The sequence below is a fragment of the Ciconia boyciana genome, chromosome 18, assembly GCF_034638445.1.
Source record: "Ciconia boyciana chromosome 18, ASM3463844v1, whole genome shotgun sequence".
Taxonomy (NCBI): domain Eukaryota; kingdom Metazoa; phylum Chordata; class Aves; order Ciconiiformes; family Ciconiidae; genus Ciconia; species Ciconia boyciana.
In genome coordinates, this window is record NC_132951.1 from 8,650,154 (window position 1) to 8,667,221 (window position 17,068).

Sequence of the window (17,068 nt, forward strand, 5' to 3'; positions counted from 1 at the left end):
AGGGAGTACTTGATACCTTCTTAACACAAGTCATAAATAAAAGAGATAAGATTCTCCAGCAACAGAGCAAAACTTGTATGCTTAAGGCCAGTTGCAATCAGTCAGACATCTGCAGGAAGCCCCAGCTTGGTGTGAAGGAGAGCAGAGGACAGCTTTGGGGACTAAACCAACCTGACATAGAGTAGGAGAAGCTTTACTGAGTGGGTTACTGTTGGCTTGGAGAAAGGGGCACCCTCTTCTGTGAGACCAGAGTGGTCCAAGGAGAAAGAGGATGATTTGTGCATCCAAACGGATGTGCTGGCATATGACAGACTAGCAGAGGAAAGGGAGGGGGGGGAAAAAAAAAAAAATCGATAATACTAACCCACAAGTGGGCAAAAGCTCACAAGGTAGCATGCTTGATTTCTTGTTAGAGGGACAGAAATTCAACTTTGGAAAAATTAGGATTTTTTTTTTTTTTCCAAGTGTTTTGTTTTAATCATACCTGCATATTCTGCAGCCTAAATGAACACAGAGACCCCTAATATCAGCCCATCTTAATGGGCTTGGCTCCCATGATAAGCTTCAAAAAATAGCACTTACCTTTCTATTATCACTCTGAACTGACTTGGGTAGTGAACTCTAATGAAGAACAGACATTAGAAAAGTGCTTTAGAAGAACAGGTCACAAGCGCTCATAATAAATCTGTTCAGATGCACTTTGGGGAATGTAAATCACTTAAATTATTAAAGTGTTGAGCTACTGGGACTCGGGCAGGTTGAGAGCTGTTGCAGTGAAAGCCACTGCAGCCCAAGATGAGCTGGGCAACAAAGGAAACAAGCACATTTTAAATTTAAGCTGCTCCACTTGTGCTGTAGCTTGTAACCATCAACTGCAGCTGTATGTCTTTACTTAATGAATGACAGGGCTGAAATGGTTTGGACTACAAGGTGGAGGAAGAGGAGGAAATAAGGACTGGACAGTAAAAGCAGAGAAGTGAGGGAAGGCAGCAAAAACACTTGACTGTGGAGCAAAGATCGGAATAGAAGAAAGATATATATGACGCAATGGTGATGTGATAGCTAGCTCCTCAATTTAAAATGCAGCCACGATATACATAGAAAGCACTTTGAAGAAAGGAGGTTAACCTCTACATTTTCTTGTAAATGTAGTAAGCTGAAGGAAATACTAAAATAAATGGATTTGTTCAAGCATGAGAAAGGTATGGAGTTGGATTCAGGTCCACTCCTCTGCCCATGCCACTTGGCTGCAGTGTGAGAGTGGCTCCATCTTAAACCTAGGTGGGCTACTTTACTTGCCTATGCCTATTCCTATCTAAAGACTGTCTATAATCCAGCTCTTATGATATTTAAACATATTCTTCTAATTAACAGCCTGAATGTATTAATGGTCTGTTTATACCCATTTGTTCTTCTTTCAGCATTGTCCCTTTGATTTAATAGCTCTTTTCCTTCCCTGCTGTTATGCCCCAATCTACTTACATGCAACAATCACCTCCTCTTTTTCAGCTTTTAGTTTTGCTTGACTAAAAAAGCTAAGCTCCTTAGTCGTCTCTTGTAAAAAAGGATCTTCATTCCCAGACCATAATTTAGTATTCTATTTTTTGAAAAACACCTGTCAAAAGTTCATTATTTCCTCCTGCTTTTTCCTTGGCAAAAATTCAGAATTTTGAGCAAAACCAAATGTAGTACTTTTTCTGTCTACTGCTACCAACAGCAGCACAAAGACTGACTCAAGTTACTATAAGGAACAGCACAGGCAAACTGTGCAAGCAATTCGGTCATTAGGGGAGTTTAATTCTACCAACCCACCTGAAACCTTTTTAATTTGCTTTTCAAACACATTTTTAAGAAGCAAATCCTGCCTGTGACAAAAACACACAGGTATTATTTGCAAGAAATAGTGTTTATTCATCAAAGTCGATAGGAATTTTTCTGGTTTATATAGATCAGGTCCTATTCATTTATAGATGGTGCAGTTCAGAGAATATCCAGCCACAGATAAACGCTGGACTTTGTTGATATGATATCTCGTGTCTCTCTGTACTTAAGGGCTTTAGAAATTGATTAACTGAAACCTTTATCAGGAAGGTAACTATTATAATACTCATTTTACTGACAAGGAAAATAGAGCACAAAAAAGCTTAGCGGCAGTCACAAGGTTACACAGTGAATTAGTGGCAAGAATACTGATTCCATCTCTGTCTCCCTGGTTTGACCATTAGATACACTCCCTTAATCAGAATCTTCCCCCAAGCCCTCTGTCTAATTTTACTTGCTTTTTTTTAAAATACATTTTTCCCTGCCTTTCAACATTTTCTAGTCTGTCTGGAAGCTATGGGAAAAACACTGCCTGTAGACAAAAAGTTGGCCTCAGCAATATTTTAAGTATGACAAGAAATAAAAAAAAACCTCACTGAAAGAGCATATCCTCATAAGATTTTCAGCCTGAATTCGCAGCTTCAGAGAACTGAGCTAAGCCACCAAACGGCTGGGTGCTTTATATGAAGCAAACCTCTTAAGGCTTTGCATTCATGCATTATTAGTAGCTTCATTCTATATCTAAGTTACTTATATGGCTCCTAATTACCACAGTATCTTAATGCCTCATCTTAATGTATTTATCCTTACTGCAGCCCAGTGGCGCAAGACAGTGTTGAGACTCCTGCTCCATGGACAATTTTTATGTTGCAAAAGACTCCAGAAAATGCAGTCTTCAGAGTTATTATAAGCTGAGTCTTCCTCTACTTCCCACGCTAAAGGCAGACCAGGTTACACCCGGTAATGCCTCCATGAGCTTGGCCCTTTAGGATCTGTATGCTCTGCCCGCATAGAGATCAGCCAGGCTGGTGTCGAGAGGTGCCTACAACTTGCAGATTAGATATATCAAGGTGTCTATATAAATTTTTGAGAGTTCAGACTTAAGTGACTTGCCTGAGGTCACTCAAGAGGTGTGTGGCAGAGAGAATTTCACCATGGTCCTGTGAGTGCTTTCCTAGTTTAGCAACAGTGACAAATTCTGACTTAAATTAGATTTAAATATGCAGGAAGAGGTGAAAACACCAGCACCATGACTCCATTTCGGGGCTGTAATGCAGGAAAACTTAAAACAAAAGTTGCAAGATAACAACCAATATATATGTTTTTTCATCAGCCTGAGAAATCTTTCTTCTTGCTCTCATCTCCTAACTCCAGTTTAATCATTAAAATGGATGTATGAGCAATTGGTGTTCAGGATTGATCACCTGTACAAAGAGGCCATTTCATTGTAAGTCTAGAGATTGCACCCCTGTGCCAAGAAGTGTCCTCCAGGGCTTTTGGATACCTAAAATGTTGCTAAAATCTTGATCTAGCCCTTTCGCCCGGGGGCAAATTCCACCTGTAATTATTAGGACCAGGAATGCTCACCTAGTCCAGGAGTCTGACTACTTGAACATTTATCTCCATAAGCTTTACACTTTAATAAATAATTTACCCCCAAAATGCACTTAAATTAGATCTATAATTCCACCATGAGGCTCTGGTGGTGTGAAGAGACCTCCTGACTTTGCTCCGATCATTTATAATGCCACCATAAGCCATCAGTGGAATTGCAGCATTATTATTTATAGCACCGCTTATATTGTTTCTTATATCGTTTATTATACTCAATTGGAATGGCCCCAGCTAGTCAGTATGAAAAGATGCTGCACAGTTACCAGCTTAGGATATTTCTTAGCACAGAAATGCTACCTTCTGAAAGAAGCAGAGATGTTATCAGTGTGAGGATGGATATAAATTGTCTGGACATCCTGTCCTCATTTCTGCCAGTCCTTCCATTCAATTTGGGTAGTATTAAGGGGGATGGCACAGAGGCTGAATCTTTTGGTGGTTGCTTCTACTTTCCATCTTGAGGAGGGCAGACTGCACCCCTGACACTGCACTAACCTGTGCAGAAACCTATATAGGAAAGGGGACAAGAAATGGTCACATATAACCACGCACCTTTCCCCCCATCTAATCTCCTGCACTTACACACACTATTGAGATCAGAGCTAGACCTCTGCAAATACGAATCTCATCCTCATTACTGTTAGAAGCAGGCTAAAATTACTAAATCAGGGATTAAGAAAAAAAAATTATCAGATTTAAGATCACCTAGGTATCCCCAATGGTTTTTCTTTCCAGATGCATTATGATAATTTTAATGACATGATCTCATGCTATTTTTATCAAAGGTCTTTTTTTTTTTTTTTAAATTGATAGAACATGAGAGTGATCTCCAAGGTGGTGAGGAGGGGGGGAACAGTACTATGCGTCACTTTATCTAAAACTGCTCTTGCAAAATCTAACTTGCAACAGATGTTCAGCATGAGAAACCGGAGCTCAGATAATTAAAAGCACTTAAAAGTAGAGTTTTCAATGGGAGAAGTTGCAAGCATAACCTGTAACAAGCCATTGGAGTGCCACTGTCCTGCCTTGCCCAGGGCAGTCCTAAATGGGTAGGATAAACTCTCTTAAATGCTTAGGAAAATTCTGCCTCCTTTTTTTCCCCCCTCCTTAAGCTTGCCTGAATTTATTCCGGTGACCCACTCGTTTCCCTGCATCTCTATCTCAGTGCTGACAGGTTTCACACTCCCCAATTTAGCCATTAGCTGTAGGGTTTGGTCTAGACAATTTGCTCCCATAAAATATGGCACTGACAGTCGTGAGGGTATGAAGCTGCCTCTGCAGACACTCCTCTCCAGAGCCGGTGCCAACCGTGCGGCCATGCGCCCGGCTCTCGTGGCCTGTTTTTCAGAGGCTGCCCTGGCTGCTGTGCGCTGCAGCCCCCAGGGACACGCTGCCAGAGGGAGCAGCCACATTGCCCCTGGGGTGCCGAAGGGACCTGTCCTACCTGCGATGTTTGCTGGCCGTATGTGATAGGCACAAGCACCCGCTTCTCTCCCATCTTTGCAATCAAATCTACAAAAAAATACAAAGCAGAAAGGAGGGAAGAGAGAAGCAGGTAAAGGATCAGGGCAGCTAAAAAGTGAGAATAAAGACAATGAGGACGAAGATTTCATATTCCTGTAGTTTATACTCCTGCACAGCCAAGCAAGGCAATGATAATGCAGCACACAGTTGGTGAATATGTCATGAACATCAGTCTGAATTTTAGGACATAACAGAATCCCACCAGGAAAGAGGGTTTAAATCTTGTAGCAGGAACACAGGAAATAAGTCCTTTTGTAACCCCCTCCCTTAAGAAAACATATCAACACATTGGAATCAGAAGGCCTTTCCAGGTTAATTTAATTTTTTTTTTCTGGAGTTTGAGAACATCAGAGTTCAATTAAGCAGAGCAACCACCGCCCCCACCCTCTCCACCCCCCCCGAAAGCATCAGGCAGGCTGCTTTGGGGATTTCATTTTTCTTGTAGAAAAGAAAAAAGCAAAGGAAGGAGGGGGATATGACTGTGCTGCCTTGTGGAATCATCCATTTTACACTGATCCCTGTCAGCCATCCAAAGCTTTGCTTAAATAAACGTAGGGATTGAGGCTTTCAGAGGCAGTTCCCGCTTGTCTTTTCGTGCAGGTAGACCCTGGCAGCAGGACACAGGGAGCACGTGGAGGGCTCAGCACAGGGTGGTGGAGAATCAGCCCCTCTGTTTCTCAGGTTCACTTGTTAATTGTTAATTGGCTCTTTTGGTTTTCTTCTGTATATTTCTGGAGAATTAGGGTTTTTTGGAGAAACCGGGGAAGTTACGTAATGAGCCAGGCTCAGAGGAAAGATCAACTGTCATAGCCCCTAAGTTTCTTTCTGTGCTCCTCATAACAATGTGGTTTAAATCTGCAACACTTCAAGGAGGCTGGGATGTGTGTGCTGCTTGGCAAAGCAGGATGGGGACGTTTCAGAGGCAAAATATACTTCTCTTCATTATGAAAGAATTGCAAGAAAATAAATTATAGTGGTGGTGTCTCCATTTTATAGCTGGAGAAACTAAAGCTTGGAAAGATGGTTGTACCCAAGGTAATAGAGAAAAGTCAGTGTCACAATCAGCCAAATGACTTGAGGGGTCTCAACTCTGTCACACTGGCTGGTGAGCTAGGAAGAAGGTTTTGCATCCTTCCTTTTTCTAGCTAGCCCTGGGAAGGTCTGCACAGGCAGTGTTTGTGCTGCCCTCAGTTTACAGCAGGATGGACCCCAGGGCCCAGTGCCAGATGAATCGTGCGCTGCCTCCATCCCTGGCTCAGTTTCCTCTGACCAGCAAGATTATTTCCCAGCTGCTCAGTATATTGATGCTAATAGGGCTGTCTGCAGGTCCAACTTGCTTTTAACAGGGCAAAACTTTTCTGAGCAAATGCTGCATTATCAGAAATGTCACAGCAATCAATGTGCAGCAGGAAAACTATGATATAATTGCCATCACAGAAACATGGTGGGATGACTCGCACAACTGGAGTGCTGCAATGGATGGCTATAAACTCTTCAGAAGGGATAGGTAAGGAAGGAGAGGCGGTGGGGTAGCCCTGTAGGTTACGGAGTGTTCTGATTGTCTAGAGCTTAATGATGGTGACGATAGGCTTGAGTGTTTATGGGTGAAAAGCAGGGGGAAGGCCAGTAAGGCAGATATCATGGTGGGAGTCTGTTACAGATCACCCAACCAGGATGAAGAGGCAGATGAAATATTCTGTAAGCTGCTGGAAGAAGTCTCACAAGTGCTAGCCCTTGTTCTCATGGGGGGACTTCAACTTACCAGACGTTTGCTGGAAATACATTACAGCAGAGAGGAAACAGTCTAGGAGGTTCCTGGAGTGTGTGGAAGAGAACTTCCTGACAGAGCTGGTGAGTGAGCCAACTAGGGAAGGTGCCCGCTGAACCTCTTGTTTGTGAACAGAGAAGGACTTGTGGGTGATGTGACAGCTGGAGGACATCTTGGGCATAGCAATCACAAAATGATAAGAGTTTTTGATTCTTGGAGAAGTAAGGAGGGGGGTCAGCAGAACTGCTACCTTGGACTTGCGGAGGGCAGACTTTGGCCTGTTTAGGAGACTGGTCGACAGAGTCCCTTGGGAGGCAGTCCTGAAGGGCAAGGGAGCCTAGGAAGGCTGGACATTCTTCAAGAAGGAAATCTTTAAAGGCACAGGGGCAGGCAACCCCTACGTGCGAAAGACGAGCCGGCGGGGAAGAAGACTGGCCTGGCTGAACAGTGGAACTCAGGAAAAAAAGGAGAGTTTACGACCTTTGGAAGAAGGGGCAGGCAACTCAGGAGGACTACAAGGTCATGAGGTTATGCAGGGAGAAAATTAGAAGGGCCAAAGCCCAACTAGAACTTAATCTGGTTTACTGCCAGTAAAAAATGTTTCTATAAATGCATTAGCAACAAAAGGAAGGCTAGAGAGAATCTCGATCCTTTATTGGATGTGGGGGGAAACATAGTGACAAAGGATGAGGAAAAGGCTGAGGTACTTAATGCCTTCTTTGCCTCAGTCTTTAATAGTAAGACCAGCTATTCTCCGGGTACCCAGCCCCCTGAGCTGGAAGACAGGGACAGGAAGCAGAATGAAGCCCCCACGGTCCAAGGGGAAACCACTTAGACACACACAGGTCCATGGGGCCAGATGAGATCCACCCAAGGGTACTGAGGGAGCTGACAGAAGTGCTCACCAAGCCCCTTTCCATCATTTACCAGCAGTCCTGGCTCACTGGGAAGGTCCCAGTTGACTGGAGGTTAGCAAATGTGACACCCATCTACAAGAAGGGCCGGAGGGAGGATTCAGGGAACTACAGGCCTGTCAGTCTGACTTTGGTACTGGGGAATGTGATGGAGAAGAACATCTTGAGTGCCATCACGCGACACATACAGGACAACCAGGTGATCAGGCCCAGTCAGCATGGGTTTATGAAAGGCAGGTTGTGCTTGACCAACCTGATCTCCTTCTATGACAAGGTGACCTGCCTAGTGGATGAGGGAAAGACTGTGGATGTTGTCTATCTAGACTTTAGTAAAGCCTTTGACACGGTTTCCCACAGCATTCTCCTGGAGAAACTGGCTGCTCATGGCTTAGGTGGGTGTACTCTTCGCTGGGTAAAGAACTGGCTGAATTGCCCGGCCCAAAGAGTGGTGGTGAATGGAGTTTACTCCAGTTGGTGGCCGGTCACAAGCAGTGTCCCCAGGGCTCTGTGTTGGGGCCAGTTCTGTTTAATATCTTTATCAATGATCTGGACGAGGGGATTGAGTGCACCCTCGGTAAGTTTGCAGACGACATCAAGTTAGGTGGGAGTGTTGATCTGCTTGAGGGTAGGATGGCTCTACAGAGGGACGTGGACAGGCTGGATCGATGGGCTGGGGCCAATTGTATGAGGTTTAACAAGGCCAAGTGCAAGGTCCTGCACTTGGGTCACAACAACCCCATGCAACACTACAGGCTTGGGGAAGAGTAACTGGAAAAGGACCTGCGGGGGTATTGGTTAACAGCTGCCTGAATATGAGCCACCAGTGTGCCCAGGTGGCCAAGAAGGCCAACAGCATCCTGGCCTGTATCAGGAATAGTGTGGCCAGGGAAGTGGTCGTGCCCCTGTACTTGGCGCTGGTGAGGCTGCACCTCGAATGCTGTGTTCAGTTTTGGGCCCCTCACTACAAGAGAGACATTGAGGTGCTGGGAATGTGTCCAAAGAAGGGCAACAAAGCTGGTGAAGGGTCTGGAGCACAAGGCTGATGAGGAGCAGCTGAGGGAACTGGGGTTGTTTAGCCTGGAGAAAAGGAGGCTGAGGGGAGACCTCATCGCTCTCTACAACTGCCTGAAAGGAGGGTGTAGAGAGGTGGGGTCGGTCTCTTCTCCCAAGTAACAAGTGATAGGATGAGAGGAAATGGCCTCAAGTTGTGCCAGGGAAGGTTTAGATTGGATATTAGTAAAAATTTCTTTAGGGTTATCAAGCATTGGAACAGGCTGCCCAGGGAAGTGGTTGAGTTGCCATCCCTGGAGGTATTTAGAAAACATTTGGATGAGGTGCTCAGGGACATGGTGTAGTGGTGGACTTGGCAGTGCTAGGTTAACAGTTGGACCTGATGATCTTAAAGGTCTTTTCCAGCCTAAACAATTCTATGATTCTGTAATTCTATGTAATTCCATGTACCAACGTGGGTTGGTACAGCAGACCAAACTCAGGACTGTTTTCTTGAGCAGGAGGATGTATAGGGGGGCAAAGAGGGGTTCTGCATTCGCCTGTGGGGACACTAATGTCTGAATAGCTGAGGCAATCCGGCCAGAGAGAGCTTCAAATGATGAGGGTTTGTGGGGTCGGGGGGGGGAGGCTTTTTTCCTCTGTAGTTATCTTGCTGAATATCATAAATTTGGTGGACTGAGCAAGTGACCATCTGGGATTTTTATGTAAAGATGTCATTAAAGAGTTATTCAATTCAGCCCTAAAGTTAGCTGTGTGTCATACTTTTGATGTCTTTTCTTCTATCACTAAAAAGAAGTTATATTAAGAATAGAAGATCTTGAACATGAAAAAAAAATTAAAATAGTAAAAAATAATCCCTTTCAGTCTCCTGTATATCAAAGGGTTTGTTTTGGCCACTTAACTTGGCTTTCTGTCATTGACATTTGCTGTGTCTGGTTTGGAGCATGGCAGACAGAAAGGGACGTGCAAGTTCCACTAGAAGCCATTAAAGTCTGTGAAATTGGACAATTGGCTATGCAGACATCCCTTAGAAGTATTTCTAGCACTTTTGGTTCCTGCCTGGGTACTGGAAATGGGGATGGAAGAAAGACATTTTCTCTATATATGTATCAGAGCTTTGAAAAAAAGAAAAAAAAAGGCATTTAATATGGGACATGGAAACATGAAACTTTCAGTTTCTGACAGACTCTGCTAAGTCTTTATCTCCTCTCTTCTTCTCACCATTCAGAAGCCCAAGTAATTTTCCAGGCATGGCTCATACAACACCCCTCAGCACATGCACCAGATGAAATGGGGCATGAGGCACTTAATGGAAAGTCAGCCACCTCCATCTACAAACTTGAATTAATTCACCATCAGGAGACTTGGATTTAGGTAGTCCTGGCTACTCCTACTTAACTAAGCTCCTAATGAAGTTTCACATTATGTTGGCATCAGGTATAAGGACTTTTTTTACACAGAACTATAAAAACAACGTTTCCATACATCCTTCTTTCCTCAAAACTGAGAAAGCTCATTCCATTTTATGAATGATCCCTGTTTGGAAAGACAAGAAAGGAAAAGCAGTTATTACTTTGCTCCTTTGCTGTCACTGAACCTTCCATGAATTTCAGTCTCTTCCTCCTGTGATGTATCACTCCCCTTGAGATTTCAGCCCAGCCCAGGAAGGGACTGTTTGTGCAATCTGTATCCTCTATATATAAAAGGAATGGACTAGATTCATCAGCACTTTAGTGCTTTTACTCCATAGCCCTGTTCACTTCAGTGTTTTTCAGATTATGCTGTAGCTGTTTAGACTCTGCCCTTGCTTTGCAGGTGAACTTTGCTGTCAGGTAGATAGAAATGATTGAAAAGTCCTGGTTATTTCTCAAGAATTGCAGGCTCTTTTTGTCTATTCATCTGTCAATAGGTACATTTTCTCTCTTGCTAACATGGTATATTCCGACAGGATGACATTTTTTTCCCTGAAACATTACCCAGCCAAATCCTGCAATAAATGGCTATATCTTCAGAAGATTTTGAGATACTGATTGTAGGACTCTTGAAAATCTCTCTGGAAGGAGCAAAGGGTTTGAAATCATCACCGCGATTAAGCAACCGACATCCACTCTCTGTTTTGGGGTACAAAGGTGCATGAAAAAGTCCCATACCTTGTAATAAGAGCTGTTCAGTCATCAGACCTCTGTAGTCTTTTTAAAATGACCTGAATTTATATTTAAATTCATTAAACTTCACTCACAAGATCAGACAGTAAAGGGGTGCATGCAGTACAGGGGAGGCCATATGATGGGCATGGATGCAAATACAGCTGCATGATATGCCTGCCCATCAGGCCACCATGATGAGTTTGGGGCAAAATGCTACAGCCCAGAGCACGTAATTTCTGGTGGAATCATGATTAAGGGGCTTGAAAGGCTTCACTGTGAGTACTGAGCCATCTCAGAGATCCTTCCCAGCAAGAGGAGCCTGACCACAAACTTTTCCGCCCATGGGAAAAGTACTTCCAGCCTCATTTTCTCATTCTGCAAACCTTCAAAATAGCATTTGCCATCCCCTCTCTCTCCAGGTTTTTCTGTCACAAATCTCTGTTGGTTGAAGTGGGGTCTGATTTCACTCAAACTGTTGCCTATTCTGGAGTGAAATTTCAGGTGACAAGAGGGTACATTTTCCCTGGAACGTCTGCATTACCCTGTAGTCAGCAGGAATGAAATTGTCTGACTCTGCCCTCCCCGTGGGGACCTCACCGAAAATGAGATGTATCTCTCATGAGGACCTCCCAGCAAGCACAATTGAAATATCTTTGTGACTGCAGTAGCTCTGTAATGAATGAATTAATTGATTTCACCCTCAGCTTCTTCTTCATCGACCCTGCTGGCCCCACAGTGGGGAAGGAGCTTTGTTCCAGTTCCAGTTTCCCTCAAAGCCCTGTTCTATTTAAAGGCAGATGAAATGGCTTCAGGGCTCAGGGTGGGAATCCCAAAACCTCAGCTTTGGGTGGCAGCCAGATGGGTCACCAAACTCCACACTGAGTTTGGATGAAAGGATGAGAACTTGCACCTTTCAGCCATCCCAGGGTCTCCATTAACAGATGGAAAGTGGGTCTGGCAAGTCTGAGGTCCTAACAGTGCATCTACCCTAGATCTGCATATTGTCTGTATGACTGTTTAAGGAGCTTGTGTGGACATCTCTGGGTCTCCAGGCAGCCCTGGTTCTCCCCTCACTTCTTAATCCACATTATCTTCTGGGAAAACAGTCTGTGACTCACCTATCTAACACACTCCTTTCCATCTTTAAAAGTGTGATATGTCCAGCTCTTCCAACCTCTGTGACCAGCAAGACACACATAGACAACACACGGACGGGGCAGCCTTCTACATCTAACTTGGTAAATGGCAGGACCACGCATAACAATTCAGAAAAAAAGGAGAAATGATTCATCGGTGCCTGAAAAGAATGGGTCCTATTCTCATTTACAGGCAAACAGCTCCCCCTCGAGTCAATGCCTGAGGGTATCATCTAAGGGTACTTTGCCCAGGCTGGGATAACCAAGCAATTAAACAGCTACAGAAAAAGCCTATGGGACTCAGGTCACTGAGGAGCTGTTAAAAACCTGAGATTATTCTCATATCCTGGAAAGCAAGTCATGCACTGCTGAAGGTCTTGTATAGGGCATCAGATACAACAGCTTCTACTTGGTGTGTTCCAGTCAACAGAGAGCAGCTCTAGAAGTTACGTCCTCATGAATGGCTCTGAAGTGCTCTTCTATGTCTTTGAGCAAGTCACGTGACTTCTGCTGTGCCTCAGTTTCCCTGACATGTTGTCCAGTTCTAATCAGATTCTCTGTCCATTGCAAAATATGTGGTCACAAATACTGCCCCCCTTCTGGAAAATATTGCTTCTATTATATCTCAGTTTTAAATTTTAAAATTGAATACTTTTAATTAGTTTTTCAAGGAAACATTTCAAACATTTGAATGTTCAAAATGCTGTTGTTCCACCTTTAATGAAAGGGTTGAGATTCTTGATTTTGTCAAATGGACATGGACATTTTGCAGAGTTTCATATTTTGTGGAAGTTAAAATATATCTTCTCAATTTGGGGATAAAAACAGATATTGAAAAGTGGAATTTTTCTCCTGGATAAAATCTGCTTTATGCACATCTGAAATATTAATTTCTGAGTAGCCATAAATGTCACTAGCAGCATCATGAAAGGGTTAAGCATGATTGCACATGATCCTCAATCGCTCTTCAGCAATGTCCCTATTATGTAGGACTTCTGGGTGAGCCAGTAACAAAGGATTAAATCCATCTCTCATTAGTAGTTGCCACCTGCCTCAAGACACAATGTTTAAAGCACACGGCTGTATTGTAATCATTTTTATTGTGGTGACATCTGAGAACCCCAGGCATGGATGAGATTTCACTGGTATTGCTCATTGTGAAAAGACAAAGCAAAAAGTCAAAGTGCTTGTAGTGTAAATACAGCACAAGGGTACACAAGGATGGATTTACACAGGTCAGGGAAGGACACAGCAAAGTATGCTTGGTCCAGCTCATGGATTTGCCTTCAGCCTTTTCCTTTGGTTTAAAGATCCAACAGGTGCCCTGGTGTTCCCTGCAGCAGATGCTGTGAGCAAGAGGTTGAATGGGGCGCCCAGGAGCAACGGGTTTAGGTGGAGGAAGGTGTCACATCTGCAAACATATTCTGGACACAGATTCCATTGCCAAGGGAGGAATGGATGAATGTTAGGGAGGATGTTTTAAGGAAGCTTCAGATATCTTTGCTGCTCACTATGTCTCTAAGCTGCTCGCTATGTCTCAGACCTGTCTTCACTCATGTTTTTCCCTTGTCCTGTTTCTACTCTAAGCCACCTGGGTAGGCTGCATTGGAAAGCATGTTGCTATAGAGGAAAAAGGCTTTCTCCCAGTTTTAAATAGGAACTATGAAAACAGTAAACGAGATGTCCTTGTGAAGGAGGGAGAGGGGATGTCAGAACCATCACTAGCCTGCCCATGTCCCCCCTGAACTCTGTTTCCTGATCCATTTCCAGCTGTGCCTTCCTCAGAGATGGGTCAGATTCAGCATCCAAAACTGAGCACCTGGGGCCAGCTCAGCACCCAGGGCTGCCCCAGGCAGACATCTACCTCAAAATAGGAAAGAGCTGCTCCTCAGCACGACTGAAATACCGCCCAGTCTCCTCTCACTTTTTCTCCTCACTTCTTTTTCTGCTGTGTTTCACTTTGGTAGAAGAGAATTGTTTTGACTGTATCTTCCTTGTAGACATTAAATACCTTTCAAAGCAAGGTCATAGTCCCTGAAGCTAAGACAGCACACGTGAAGATAACAATTCAGGCTGGGTTTGCTGCCCTCGTTGCAGGCAGGGAGCTGCTACTCCATGTCACTAGGGTTTCTCTCCAGTCTGCATCACAGCTCAGCATCCTGAGTTTCCATGAGGAGGAACAGATTTTGTGAGCCCTCTTTTTCCTTCCATGTGCACACCTACGGTAATAGACATGTCAGATCTCCCAGGCAATCTAGGAGCTGGGTGTCTGCACAGTTCTTTGGGGTTTTCAGTATGCACCCACAGATTATTGTTTCCAAGGAGAAATAACACATCCATGGCACCGAGACAGCATGGAGAGGTACAGCCTTGAAACAGAAACAACTAACGATCTGTGGCAGACAGGCAGGGCCCAGACAAACCACTGCACAACATCGTACATGCCAAGTGGGTTCCTGGCAGCTGGTTCATCTTCCCATGTCACATCTGATGTTTGAATAGAGGAAAAACACATGAGTTTATTTCCAGCACCTCTCCCTGTTAGACGGGTGACCTTTTCATAGCTCTGGAGGGCAAGGGAGAAGGCAGTCTACAAAGTGTTCAGATGGTGCTTGACAAATGAAGATATGTAAACGAGGTGAGGGACGGCAGCACCAAACTAGGGAGAGCCAGACATCATCAGGCACTGGGAAGCCTGTCTCATTAGTGGGGCAAATGTTTGCTTTGGCTCCCATGTTGAGGAATGGCAGTGGAGGCTAATAGCTGGGATCGGATGGTGCATGGGTTCAGATGGAGCGCTGGGGATGGTTTATCCCATCTGGGGAACAGAAGCCAGCCTGGCAGCTCTCCTTCTCACTGGAGCACAGCTCTGCTTACAAAGCACTCAGGAGAGCGCAGAGGGTCTCACACTGCTTCATGCTGTCCCCCTGCCAAGTGAGGGCCAAATTTTCCCCCACCAACACCATCCAGCATGCTCTGAGTTCCCACATCTTATCATCCATGTGTGATACCCACCACAGACGCATGCGAGAGCCAGGTCTCAGAGCTAACTTTGCACTGACATTCAGTGTTGTGGAGCTCGTACAGAGACTGTAGTGGTCACAGTAGCCTGGTTTGGTGTCTTTTGGCCCCTTCAGTCATAGCTCTAGAAAAAAACATTAAACCTGGAAGGGCAGAACAGTTTCCCTTTATGTTAGTAAATGTCAATTTTGTGCCGGTGCACACAACCCATGTGTATACCTTAATCCCTGCTTCAGAACATCTCAGTCTCCACCTCCCTTTGCAGCTCCTTTGCCCAGAGCAAGCAGATCCCAGCTGGCCTCTTTCAGACTTTCCCTGTTGGCTTCTCATAGGCACCAGCCTCCTCAGCCAGCTTCTCCATTGTTCCCCACTGCACCTTGTTGCTGCTGATACGGGAATCTGGGCTAGGAAAGGGCTTCCTGAAGCCAACAATAACTGTCTAACTCCTGACTAACTCCAAGAGGGAACCATTCAGTTCTGCAGTCCATCTCATCTGATCCATCAGAAAGCAGAAAGATTTTGTAATCCAACTGATCCTGACTATACCCCCTCAGCAAGGCTTGAATGCGGTAGATGTAAACATGACTTTCCGCTGGGTGAGCTAAAAGAGCTGGAAGCAATGACTACTTGGATTACACCACACAACAGCTTTGTGATTTGTACACAATGAGAAAATTGGAATGTGTTTGGCTTTGCAGCTATAGGTAGCTCAGATTATTCTGCATCACTCATTTCTGGGAATGGTCAGACAAGATGAGTTTTGGTTGAGTAGCTTATGTTTTCTAAAAGTTTTCTTGATGCGATTCATCAGTTGTGGATTTTCTGACTAGATAAAAAGTTTGCAAACAGATCTGTTCTAGAAATCTCTTCCTGGATTGCAGTTGTTCTAAAATAAAAATCAATACCATGTTGAACCCAAGCTGCAAGGCACTTTTTCATCAGAACTCCCTCTGCCCATCACCCCCCCCCCCCCCAAGTGCTCTTGATGACAGATTTGGGGAATATTTTTCTTGAATCTAAAAAGAAAAAAAAAAAAGTAGTTTCTACATTGGTTTTCCATGGAAGATGGGAAACCAACAAGTTTTTCTCACTGGCTCTAAATAAAATGCCTCTTAATTTCCACGTGTGAACAAGGTGGGTAGAAATCATCTCTTATGCACACTCCCCATACTGGATCCAACTTGAGGACCCACAGATTCTTTCCTCAACAGTGAAAGATTCGGTTGATTTCCTCCTCTTATCCCTTTCATTGTCTCTCTGCCTTTTGGGGTATAGCCAGCACCAGAAGGAGAATGAAATAGAGTGAAAAAAACTATTTTGTCTCTTGCCAGCTCAGTTGGAAACAGGAAGTACTGGAAATCTCCCAACTAAGCCTGGCTTTGGAAGACCTCCAGACCATTTTGTCGAGGCCTGAGGCTCCAGGGGTTCTGCAAAGTGGCTGAACTTCTGGGAAATGCCACATACAACCCAAAGGCTTCAGCCGTGCGAGTAAAGCAGGGTTGATGGGGAACTGGGGGAGGAGATACACCTGCCTGGAAAAAAAATTTAGTCCAGAAGGTCTGCATTTTATATCTTCTCTTAGGTTCATGCTCATATATGTGAATGTTGATAAACTTGATTACAGGTTTGCTCATGAATAATTTGGGGGAAGTGATGGTTGTCTCTCTGCTCTGAATTTACTGGTGAGGATGAGGAGGGACAGAATGCAGGAGGATTGGTAGACTGACCTATGCACCAACACAGCCTCAATGCAGCCTCGATCTAGATATCCACAAATCTTCAGACACAGAACTGCAGTTAGCTCAAGACTTTAGACCATGAAGGCTTTTATGGACACCAGGCTCCAAGCTCTAACCCTACTGCAATTCCAAGTAACAAACCACTTTCTGACATAAAGCTCTTGGCAGCCACAGACTTTTTGCTGGTACCAGGTGCACAGAAACAGAGCACACACAGACCCTTGAGAGAAACTGAAAAGGCTGCAGCTAGTTTTTATTCTCTGGCACTGTTAGTCAGATTGGGGAGCTAACAGAAGTTTGGTTTTTTGGGTGTTTTTTTTTGCTGCTGGCAGCTCCCACTGTCTTTCTAATCATGGTCCGAATCCTTGCGCAGCCC